The sequence below is a fragment of the Mercenaria mercenaria genome, chromosome 13, assembly GCF_021730395.1.
Source record: "Mercenaria mercenaria strain notata chromosome 13, MADL_Memer_1, whole genome shotgun sequence".
NCBI classification, from domain to species: domain Eukaryota; kingdom Metazoa; phylum Mollusca; class Bivalvia; order Venerida; family Veneridae; genus Mercenaria; species Mercenaria mercenaria.
Window position 1 is genome coordinate 56,357,291 of NC_069373.1, and position 12,907 is coordinate 56,370,197.

Sequence of the window (12,907 nt, forward strand, 5' to 3'; positions counted from 1 at the left end):
TACGATTCGAAAAACAAATCCGGAAGGGTAAAAAAGTACGCAAAAGAAAACACTTGCAAATCTGAAACTTGTATATTGAAATGTTAGAAGCTAAAAAAATCACTTGACCAGTGACACTTTCATCACGTAATTCTTTTTTGGCGGGAGCCTTTTTTTAGATGATGCATATTCATTTCATTAATCTCGATTCTTTACTATGATATATTCAATTGAGGAGTTACATGATTTAAACTTCATTATTGTGTCTTGTGGTTCTGTTACTTTACGTAGTTGTATTGCACTAAAATTTGAAATAAAGTAAACGCATATTGGGCTAGAGGCTATTTGTAATGAAGATGCATGAGTCCAAGATGGCGGCGCCCAACGGGAAATCGGATTCCTTTGATGTTACCCTTGTATCCATTACATGCTCAGTCAAGTGTGACATGTTCACCATAAGTGAGAAGAAACAATCAAAATAAAACATTATTCCCAATTATATTGAAAAGAAAATAAAAATAAATCAGAATTCCCCATTATATTGATTAAAATCAAAATAAAATCATAATTCCCCATTACATTGATTAAAATCAAAATGAATTAGAATTCCCCATTATATTTTCTTAAAAGAGCAAGTTATAACCATATTTAAAATCTAACGTTTCGGAAATCCTATTTTTTATATGTAGTATAATATTTCTCCTATGTTATAGGTTTCTATTTACTTAATAATAAGCATAAAGTTATGCTAGAATATTTCATCAGAATTTTCTATCAGCTTCTTTCCTATATATCTAACACATGTGAAAACTATCTCCTTCAAGCAACTTCAAAATTATATTAAGAAATATAGTTAAATCTCCACGCGAATATGTATTTCAGTGAAGATAAACTGATCGAACAAAATATACCCTTTGAGAACATGGAGTACAGTACAACCTCTCCAGAATGGCCTTCTCTTAAGCAAAAACCTCTCTATAACAACATCATCAAAATGTCCCTAAGCTGAAATATACTATAAAATTTACATCTCAAGAGCAACAATCTCTACCTAACGGTCAATATTTGTATCTCCCAAAGGGTGTTGCTCTACAGAGGTTGCACTGTACTTTCATGTTTACTAAAAAGCAGGGGCTGCGGGGCGTGAGCGGTACACAATTCATTATCTCTCACGAACAGACTCGATCAAACCGAGTTTGCTATCATGTTGCTTGGTTACGTTCTATGCTTTCAAAGGATTTTTTTACATTTTTTATTAACTATCACAACAGCAGTTTTTAAGTTCCGTGTGGCGGCTGTAAAAAGTCTCACCGTACTTCGTTTCAGTGTTGTTATATTTCCTTGTCCTTTGGGATCATGGAAAACATTAATTTTTACGGTAATAAAATTCCACTTAAACCGGTGCTAAGGGGCGTGAGTGGTATTGCACATGTCATTGCCTCTCTTGAACAGACTCAAGACTCAAACCGGGCCTGCTATTATATTGATTGCATTCTATGCTTCCAAGTATATTATTTATCATTAGCCCTTATCGTGCTAAACACGACTGATTCTGCCTTTGCGACCAGTGTAGATCATGAACAGCCTGCGCATCCGCGCAGTCTGATCATGATCTGCACTGTTCGCCATTCAGTCAATATTTCTTTTTTTGGTAAGCACCCCTTTTTACAGTTAATGGTACTTTCCAAATTGAAAGATGGACGAATTCATTATAGAAATTTAGCGTTGTCTTTTCTCAGCAATTTTTAAAATTCTTGAATTAAGGTTTGCTTTTTCGCAAAAAACTTGTTGTCTGTTTCAACTTGCAGAACGTTTTAAAATTTAGCATCAAATTTGGCATTACTTTTGTTTAAACAGATTCGAAAGCATAAACTTGAAATATTTTTAAGGGTAATGTTTGAAAAGGGGTTATAGACCCCAAACCGTGGTCTTAATTAAAGGGAGTGAAATCAAAAGTTGTACTTTTTGGTAAAAACCTGTTTTTTTTACAAAAATTTTTGGTCCCAAAAAGAAACTTTATCGGAAAAACTGTAAAACCCTATTTAAAAACAAAAAATTTGGTTATTAACTAAAAACCAAAAAATATTTGAGAACGTTTAAAACCCCTTTTAAAATTTCAAAAAAAAGGGAATATGGGTTTTTAAAAATGTTACCACGAACAAGACAAGGTAAACAATAAACGTGATGAAAAAAATTTAAAAACCTTTGGCCCCTTGTAAAATGTGGAATATCCTTTCAAATGGGAATTTAAAATGGTTAATTGGACAAATTATTCATTGTTCAAGAGGAAGGTACCCCAAACATGCTTTTCAGCCTAAAAAACTTTTAAAAAGGCCCCCAAACAGGCCAAAAACAAAAATAAAATTTCATACCAGTTTGGGATTTTTTAAAGTGTGGATCGCAAAACCACGGGACCGTCGGTTTACTTTAAAGTTTTTACAAAAAAGGACAGGTTTTCTTAATTTATTGGAAAAAAATGTTTCGCCCAAAACCTTTCTTATAAACTCTGGTATGGTGTGTCTTTAAACCCGGATGAAAATTCCTAAAATTCTACCTCATTTTGAAAAACATAGTTGTGATTTGTTTTCAGTTCATTTCTGAAAAAGAAAAGGAAGACAAAAATTGTTTGAATTATTTGAATTTGTTCACCAATTGCATTTTGTTTTTGAACTTTTTATGGAAAACGTTTTTTTTGAGATACCAGCAACCTAAATGCATGAAAAAGTTCAGGGTTTACCTTGATGCAAATAGATTTAAGGCTTTTATGGCATTTTCAGAAGCATATGTTAACCTGTCATATTTTCTTAGAAATACCTGCTGCGGCATAATTTACAATCAGCTGTCCTTATTGTAGCTCATTTTTACCTTGTTTTATCATTTTCTACTACCTAAATGTGAAACGTAGATCAGGCATTTGATTTCAGCAAAAACATTGTAATGAAAATAAGAAAAAATGCTCTACACAGCAACAAAAAAAAAAGAATAAATAAAAAAGTGCGAACTGTTCGTATCCGCCATTATGTGATATCATTTTTTGCGTCACTTCCGTGATTAATATCGGTATACTGTGTTTTGAAAAAGCAATTTTCTGTTATTGTGGAATGGTACCGAAATAGCACAGTCATGAAGAATACATAACTGTACGGAAATTGCCGAATGTCTTTAAGCATCCACTGCCTTCAAAATATTATTCGACGGTTATGGTCGAATAAGCCACTAATATCACAGTTTTGGCCACTGACTTACTGTGTCGTGTCGTGTCGTGTCGTGTAGGATTTGTAAGTGGTATGAATCACATTTAGAACTGTTTCAAAAGGAAAATGGAATTTATCGTTATTAAGGAAATTGTATTTATTAGCTTCTAATAAGATTTACAAGTGGTAATAAATATACGGTCATATTGAATTTCCTTTAAAAATCATGTGTTCCAGTGACTTGTTAGTTTAGCGTTTAATGGTGAGAAAATGAAACACACATATTAAAAGTAGTACTTTTTAAACATTTTCAAGGCAGTGCTTGTATCAAAGTTTATATACTATGAAAATACTGAACATCACAAAAAAGTCCCTTCCCTTTCTTCTAGCATAACTTAAATATAATATTTTGATAGATTTCAAAAAAAAAAGAAAAAAAAAAAAAAAAATTATGAAAGCTTTGCGCAAAAAGTGTTCATCATCTTCGTTTTTCCCCCTGAAATTACACTGGACACTGCATTTAAACAATTACACTATTTTTTCATCAAATGAAATTTCATATTTAGTTTGACATATTTCAGTATCATTCGTCTTCATGTTACTTTTGATATAACACCAATACACTTAAACTATTTGGCACTATATTTGTTTGATGGTTAACCAAATCCTGCTCTGTTCAGTTTCAATTAAGATGGCTTTTTGTCTTTTCGGTTTTGTAATCAGTACATTCCCATAATAAAAAAACTTGAACATTGTAGTACTTTTTCTGCATCTCTGTTGATTTGCTAAAAGTAAAAACGTCACGGGGATGACAAACCAATACGTGATACATACAATCAAGCAGTCTTTGTATAAGTTAAAATTTTTATCGCCAACTTATCGAAGTGAAAATCAGGTTAAATCTGATCTTTTAAAACCAATTTTTGCAGTGGTAAATGGGTTGCAGCGGCAGTAATGTATTCCCTGATAAAGCCCAAACAATACTAAAAGACATTTTGCAAACTTCATATCAGCAGCATACAGTGGGGTTGGCTCTAGCCATTTCGTAACAATAATATGAAGTTCTGAAAACACAAAATTTAATTTCAAGCTCGCTTTATCTTCATCCTCCCCGGGGTTAATTAATTCTCATTCATTTCTTCCTTTTTAATTACGGGTATTGGATAAAACCACCTTCCTTCCATAGGCCAGCTGGATGGCTTCCTCCCTTGAAGAGATTTTACATTCCAAGCGAGGATACGAACCCACATTGGTGAAGGGCAAGCGCTTTGAAGTATAATGAAATACACAGACTGCGGACAAGAATGTAAATGAAGCTGTTACAATACTGAACCAAATTGGTACATTTCACTGCCTTTTCTGTCAGACTTACCTGTTTTTGTTGATCGGATTTTAAACGAGTGGTCAACAAATTTGCATGATTAAAGCGTGAAATATTATGTAAACCTTTAGCTAATTTAGGAAAGTTATTTTCTTACTACTTCAAAATGAGATTCTAAAGCCCTATAATTTCTAAAATCAGCTGACAATATCAATACTTTATTTCAGTAACGTCACATAAGAAATGAAACTCAGATGGATTCTCTTTGACATTTCCGTGTTCGGAATTTATCTCACTCTCCCTAAATATATATGTGTGTATGTCTGTGGAGAGGATTAAATTTCCTGCCTAGACTGAAAAGAGTAAATATCTATTCTTGTATCACACGAACTGTAGGTAAAGTACATCTAAAATTGCATGGGCATGATGCGGTAATGTTCACTTAAAATAGCACGGTCGCGTTGAAGGGAGGCAACGTGATCGGTAAACCACTATATCAAAGACCAAAGTTATTATTAGCTGCACAACAATATCATCTCTTTTTCCATATTTTCTATAATACTTGACTTATGGTTATTATAATTGGCGCGTCTTTAAGCAAACATGTAGCTCTTTATAAGAATAAACCCGTTGAAAATTAAGCCATAAAATACATTGTAACTGTATTCTTTTGTATTTCCATGATGGTAATTATACACAGTTTGCAAGGAAAAAAAGAGAAAAACAAGTACCTAGTTACAAATTGACAGGGACATATAAGACAATGTGTTTGATGCCTAAAGATATTATAAAATAAATGTAGCAGTATGTTTAGACCACACTTTGTTTCTACAGTGTAGTTCAGTTACTTTTCTATGCTGCAGAGATTTGACTGAATAAGATTGCAGGTGACGTTGTGAAAACACTAATTCATGGAGGGCATAAACTGGCCACCTGTCATCTTGTAGAATAGCTGTATTATACCAGTACTATCAGAATGATTTGCACGCAGTTCTTGTGGGCGGAAAAAGTAGGTCGCTAGGTTGTGGTGGGGTCTTTAATTACTTTAGATATCAATAAAAACGAATCGCCCACACACAATGTCTGTTGGAATGTTACACAATTTTCTTGTTTCAGTTTATCAATAGTATATCAAAATTAAAATGGTGTGATTTGTTTTTGCTGGTTGTTCCTGCTTGGTGGGAATATTATTGATATATCATGCATAAATGATCAACGTGGGAGGAAAAACTGATTCAGCAAAAGAAAACCTCAATAATAAGTAGAGTAATCAAAATATTCTCTGAAACCACTATGCCCTGAAGTTCTAAGAGAGTATCTGAATCATTTTCATGTACTCTGAAGACACTTTAGCGTCTGCATAGCAGAACTGACTTTTTATTGGGATGCTATATACTAGCTTCGAAAGATTCCGGGTCATGGAAATTTTCCAGTGGTTTGGTTGAAAACATTTTTATCAAAGTGGTTGTGACCCAACAATTTCAAGACATATCGCATACTTTGTGTTCAATCTAAATACAGTTTGATGCTACGCTGTGACGGGGTCTGACGGTAAACACGAAAGACTCTAAGATGGGCACTATTAAAAATCCGCCGGGACTAGGTTGCTTCGATAGGTGTGTCCTTTCCACATAACAAAGTATCTTTTCCGGAACTTAGATTTGCCTTTGTTCATCCCACTTCCCATTCGTCCGGGAAAAAATCGTGTCAAACCTATCATAAAAAGCCTAGAGTATTCATACATTACATGAATGTTACTCCGGTTGGTATTACGACTGGATTTTTGTTTGAAAGCAACGAAAAAGACCGAAGCCTTAGAATGCCATAGAGATTGCTGGTACCTTGCAGTAATTGGCAAGCTGAGAACCAGCTAGTCTATTGTAATTAGCCCAAAACGAAAGTTGTTTGCTGTCGATGGTATGCCGCGATATCCGTACTATATGATGATTTTATATTTACTTTGCCCAGGAAGTTACTTTGCGACTGTTTATATGTATCTTTTTCCTCGTATTTGAAACGAATGCCAACACTGTTCAAGATTAGGTCATAGTCACATATCTGTTTAGTTTAGTTATGTCAAACAATGTGCTCAATAAATGGGGCGCAAACTCTGTAGATGCTTGGTATAAACAATTAGACTTTCTTCTTGTATGTTTGCTTTGTCTTTGTCTGTGCATGTGTGTGCGTATGTTAGTCTAAATGTGCTAGACTTGTATACATCCGCGTGCTGTGGGTTGCGCTTTAGGAAGGCTACGTTTATGGAACTTGGCTCTACCTGTTGGATGGTCATTCTTGTTTTTATGTCATTAAAAAGAATTTCAATGGGGGAAGGAAATTTTTTTATTCTATTTGATCATTTTATCTAGTGTCATATTTATGTAGATCTACGTCAAATTAAAGATAATTTTATCAATTGGTTTTCATGATATAAGTGTCCCTAAACTAGACCAGTTATATTTACTTCTGGGTTGTCTTCTGGTTCTAATTTTATCTCAAGCTTTCTTTGAAGTTTTGTCGTTATCTTTGCGCAGGTCATAGTATACTTAAATAATATCAAGCCAATAACCTTGTCCGATTTTTTGGCATTCTTTTGAATGAGATATTGCTCTTTCTCAGCTTTAACGTGTTTATCACGATCCAGTTAGTATATTTCGTAATGGCTGTTCAAATTGATCTAAATCGTGGGATGTGTTATCTGTTGATCTGATGACAGTGCGTCAGTCAAAGCACCTGATTCGCTGTCATTATTGATAATCAGCTCAACTTACGGTAAAACGTAGACAGAAAACCAGAAAAAAAGAGAGAAACTAAGCAATTTCTTTAAAAAGCGGAGAGTACTTAAAATACATTTTACATCTTACTTTTAAAGGTTATGAGCAGGCAGCCGATAATGTGTATAAGGAACTTTTAGCGCTATGTGACACAACCGTGAGTCAGTGGTGAAGAGCGAATAATCTCCAGACCTTTTTTTGATATTCTTCAGTTCCATTATATATGAAAACCAGAAAAAAGAGAGAAACTAAGCAATTTCTTTAAAAAACGGAGAGTACTTAAATACATTTTACATCTTACTTTTAAAAGTTATGAGCAGGCAGCCGATAATGTGACACTAACGTGAGTCAGTGGTAAAGAGCGAATAATCTCCGGACCTTTTTTTGATATTCTTCAGTTCCATTATAGTATTTTGTCTATATAGTGAAAAACAAGCTAGGTATTGTTTTATAGATATATATTTTAGGTAATGTACATAATTTCAATACAACTTTAGTCTAAAAGGAACTATTTTAAAAAATTTATTTCGAACTATATAGGAAAATCCTAAGCTAGTGAATATAGTCTTTGGCCCAGCACAATATTTACATAGGGTCCAAATGTGTGTCGAGGACTTCTTATTAAATTAGTTAGTGTAATTGGTATAATATCAGTGATGGTACAATAGGTTTGCTGTGTCTCAGTATGGACAATCACCAGACTGCCGAGTTTACATCAGGTTATATCATTGGATGTCCTATGAACTGGTATGGTCCTGAAGTAATGACATGTGGATAGGGCAGGTCGGTTATTCCCCATCTTCCAGGATGTATACATTACATGATAATAGTACATTCTACATGCTGTGAGGACATTTATTGGTAAAAAAACTCCGCAGTGAACTAACCACTTCGTCGCTTAATTTCAATATATTTGGAATTTCGTTTTCATCTAGCCTTGTTATTTGTTTCAATCTGAAACTAATTCATGCGGCGTTTTAGACAACTTCAGGATTTCAATTCCATATTGTTCTATCATTAGAAGCAATCACATGTAAAGGATATAGTCATGTGACACTTTATTGGCAATATGGCTGTCATTTTGTTTAAAACAGCAACAATTTTAAAAGTATGAATTTGGCCAATAGTTTCAATACTCCAGGGAGGGATAACTTTAATGGATCGTAAAACTTAAGTGTTTCACTTAATTTAACGTTGTGTTTCATAAACGCGTGCCCTAACCTACAGATTGTGCAATACTGTGAAGGTAACCTGCTTGAAAGTGATGATCCTTTTGTACTGAAAAGTTGTATGAAACTTTAACAAGCGTATATATCATAATTGAGCCGCGTCATGAGATAACCAACATAGTGGGTTTGCGACCAGCATGGATCCAGACCAGCCTGCGCATCCGCGAATATGTTATTCAACGTAATCTAAGCACCTTTCAATGGAAGAAACTCGTATTCTTTTAACTTTGAGTATCGAGTTAATTTTCAACGCTGAGGTCTGATTTCCAATTTTCAACGAGTTAAAAAATTGTCTTCACATACTATATTAAGTGATAAAAAATGTCAATTTCTGAAAAAGTTATGCGGAATGGAAAGGGCATTTTATATTAAATATTTATTAATGATGGTTATATACCCTCCATGTAATTCGGTAGGGTATATCAAAATCGGTAACCGTAAAATATATATAAAATATTTTTACTTCTGGTTTGCTATCTCGAACAGGAATATACTATTTTATATCATGGGCACATTGAATAATCATAATACAATGAATTAAAGTCAACGTACAAATAGATTTTTTTTTGTAATTCTATTGACTAAAAATGTGTCCGTACTTTCGGATTTACAATCTTGTAAAGGCATAAATTATGTTGTATTGTATCTCACATTGTGAAAATTAGTTGTTGTTTTTTTTTATCTGGTAATTGTTATTTTATTACCATTGTAAAATTGTCATTAAAAACCCCTGAGTAATGATCATTTATTAATATATCTATTAAATAAATACATGAAAAATCTAAATTCGTGTACGCATGTGAATTTTACTCAATGCTTGATTTTGCAATTGGATTTCAAGATATGAGTCGATCCATGAGAAAACCAACATTGTGGCTTTGCGACCAGCACGGATCCTGACCAGCCTGTGCATCCGCGCAGTCTGGTCAGGATCCATGCTTTTCGCTAATGGTTTCTCTAATTGCAATAGGCTTTGAGAGCGAACAGCATGGATCCTGACCAGACTGCGCGTATGCGCAGGCTGGTCTGAATCAATGCTGGTCGCAAAGCCACTATGTTGGTTTTCTCATGGCGCGGCTCAATTATCATTTTCAGCATTCGGTATCCTGTTACTGCTTTATTCTGCCCAGTATTAAAATAGAAACATTCAAACCCACAAAATTAATCAACGATGGGGAACTGATGACTTCATTTCCGAATTTGTACATTGTACCGACACCCGAAGAATCATTATTGAAGTCAGTGATACCCTAACAAAAATAAGTAAAGTTAATATGAAGATCGTTGAATAAAAGGGTAAGAAAACGTGTTTATGTACTGAATGGCTTTATTGTTTTCTAACTTTAAGTGTTTACCAAACATAAATTGATTGATGCATGAAAAGGGGGATTTAAGATGTTAATATTATCTGTACGTACGCTTCCTTGTCCTGAAAAAAAACATAACAAAAAAAATCAAAGTATGATAATTTGTATCAGTTTGTGATTCATTATTCAGAATATTTATAACATGCTAGATTGCTGATATCACACTCCTGACTTGTTACTCTGACCTATCCATATTTGTAAAATGACAGTCGGCGGTTATTTTCTCCTAATGTTTGCTCAATATAAACATTATTATACATTTATTCTAAAGTAAGGTAAACACCCTGTCCTTTTCTTCACATATGTGATTAGTGACATGTTACTAGGTCTATCTTTGTTTTACATTTTCTGTTTATTATTGTATTTCCTTCTCTTTTTTTATTTTCTTGACGAAATCAAAATATATTTTAACAAAATCCTATGTCAATAATATTCTAACCAATGAACAATGCTTATTTAGTTGGCTTAAAGAACATATAAGATCCTGCAATATCCTGGTTAAATATGTGTATTTGTTCTTCAATTCGATTGGGTAAACGAGTAAATGATTGATTTTTATAAAAGTATGTGGTGAATGATTGGCCATATCTTGTGTGATAGCTTTGGAGGTCTAAGTTCGTATATTAAATAAAGACAAAGATAACCGTCTTTGGCATGTAAACGTAGTCTTTTTTTTAATTTATATTGATATACAGAAAGGAAGCTTTAAATAAGCTTTCCTTGAATACATTAAAGCGACTCTTACACTTTCTAAGGCACCAGTGAATTCGTAACGTAGTGAATTACCATTTCTGTCTTCTTAAAGATCGCGTTTGGCTTCTACTTACTTTTTTTTTGCTGTTGTGTTCAAATACGATTTCATATTTGTTTTCATTTTTGGCATTACATATATGAATAATATGCCTCATTATATCATATAAGCTATGTATATTTATTTTATTTTATTTTATTAGAGTCTCATCCATTTACATTTTATACACATATACAAACAATAAAAATCACACATATCATACAAGTAAATGGCCATTCTATAAAGAATTACAAGAGACTATTTAAAAATAGTACATTACACTATTGTATGAAAATTAAAAGTAAATGGTAGACTTTCCGGAAGCAGAGAGCCCAACCAACGCAGTCAAAGACAAACGTCGTCACAAATAGAAAGTAGTGGAAATGTATAGGAGACTGGTCGGTTCAAAAATCCAACAACATGTACATTCTAGCTATTTTGCAAGATATGAAAAGATGACGATGGGGTACAGAAAGGGGCGGACACTGGTGTTTGGGGAAGGAGGAGAGCAAAGACGTGAAAGTATCTGTTCTGTTCGAAATGAGTAAAGCGTCTTATAAGCTCTTGAAATGATCCATAAAGCCAACTTTCTTCACAGGTGTTTACACAAATGCTAGTATCAAATATGTTTTTTTTTAAATTCTTTTTTTTCTGCATGAGGCGTATAAAGTGTGCATCAAAGCGTGTTTAAATGAAGAAATTAAAATTTTTCATCATAACTTTGGGCGTAGTTCATTCCATTTTTTACTTTATTGTGGAGTTTTTAAGTAGATGGATATCTTATTCTCATACAAATTTTTCTTACATTACCTTAATTTATTTATTTTCATAACATTGACTAAAAGATATTAAAACGAACATGATGCCTACGGATTGGAACGATATTCTTCTTTGTGAATAAATAGATTCATTATTAGCATAATTAAATGAATCAGTGAAAACATGAGTGATAAGCATTTTCATAAAGCCACAGAACGACAGAATAGTCTATATATAACCATAACCAGATATAATTGGCTCAATGGTTAAGAGCTTTTTATCCCCCATATTTTTTACATTAGAAGTGTTAAAGTCATTGACATTTGTGCCGCACCGTGAGAAAACCAACATAGTGGCTTTGCGACCAGCATATGGATCTAGGTGCAGTCTAGTCAGGATCATGCTGTTCGCTAACGGCTTTTCTAATTGCAATAGGCGTTGAAAGCGAGCAGCACGGATCCTGACCATACTGCGTAGGCTGGTTTGGATCCATGCTGGTCGCAAACGCACTATGTTGGTTTTCTCATGGTGCGGCTCATTTAATGAACAAATGAAGTACTTTAGCATGTTTCAACAAGCGAGCGGAATCATTTTGATCCCAAACAAATGCCCAAGCAAACAGAAAAATAAATCCTCATGCTAACCTACGTCATAAGGTCTTTGCCTTTTTCGATAAGTCAATGTAATTATGACTCACGGTGGTATAAGCGTCTTATAATGTCCAGCTAAAGTGTCCAGATAAAATCAAGCTCTTGAACTACTTCCGGTAATAAATGTAATTTTCTATAAATGACAATGTTTACTTTAAATTTTGAAAATTTCGATACAATTGTAAAATGTTTTCTTCAGAGAAGTAATATTGAGCTGTTTAAGATTCATAATGTACATTCAAGCACCGTTTCAATAAAATATGTGCTAATTCAACAATAACAGAGCAAAAAATAAACAAATTAGCATTTTAATATATTTAAAAAACAAAGACAAATATCAAACAGGGAATGCCACGTATCAAAATCGCAGCCTCCCCAAAACGAAACCTACAGCACGCAGACGTGCACATCACACACACACACACACACAAACATCGATAAATAAAGGCCCAGACTTCTACAGTCTAACGCTACGTTTTAATCTTTTAAGTGTTTCCGGGAAAAGTGGTAGACTACATGTTCTAAATCCGATTGGACTGAGCTGCCTTCAAGATTACTTTCTGTCTTATTGTTCCTTTTCTTCTCCTGTTACTCTCCCTTGTGAAATATCATTGAGTACATGCGCACTATAATACACGCATTTGGTTCAGTTCTAATATATTTGCATGAATATTTCTGTGTCCTGGTTATTGTGTTGGATTCATCTAGTGGAGACTGTTTTTTTTTCTTTTTCATTGTCCTTTGACTTTTGAACTTGGGGATTTTTTATGCACAACTAAGTGGTTTGAAAAAATCCCCAGTGGTGTTATGCAGTTGGTGTCCGACTGTGTTCACTATGTTTTTGTTT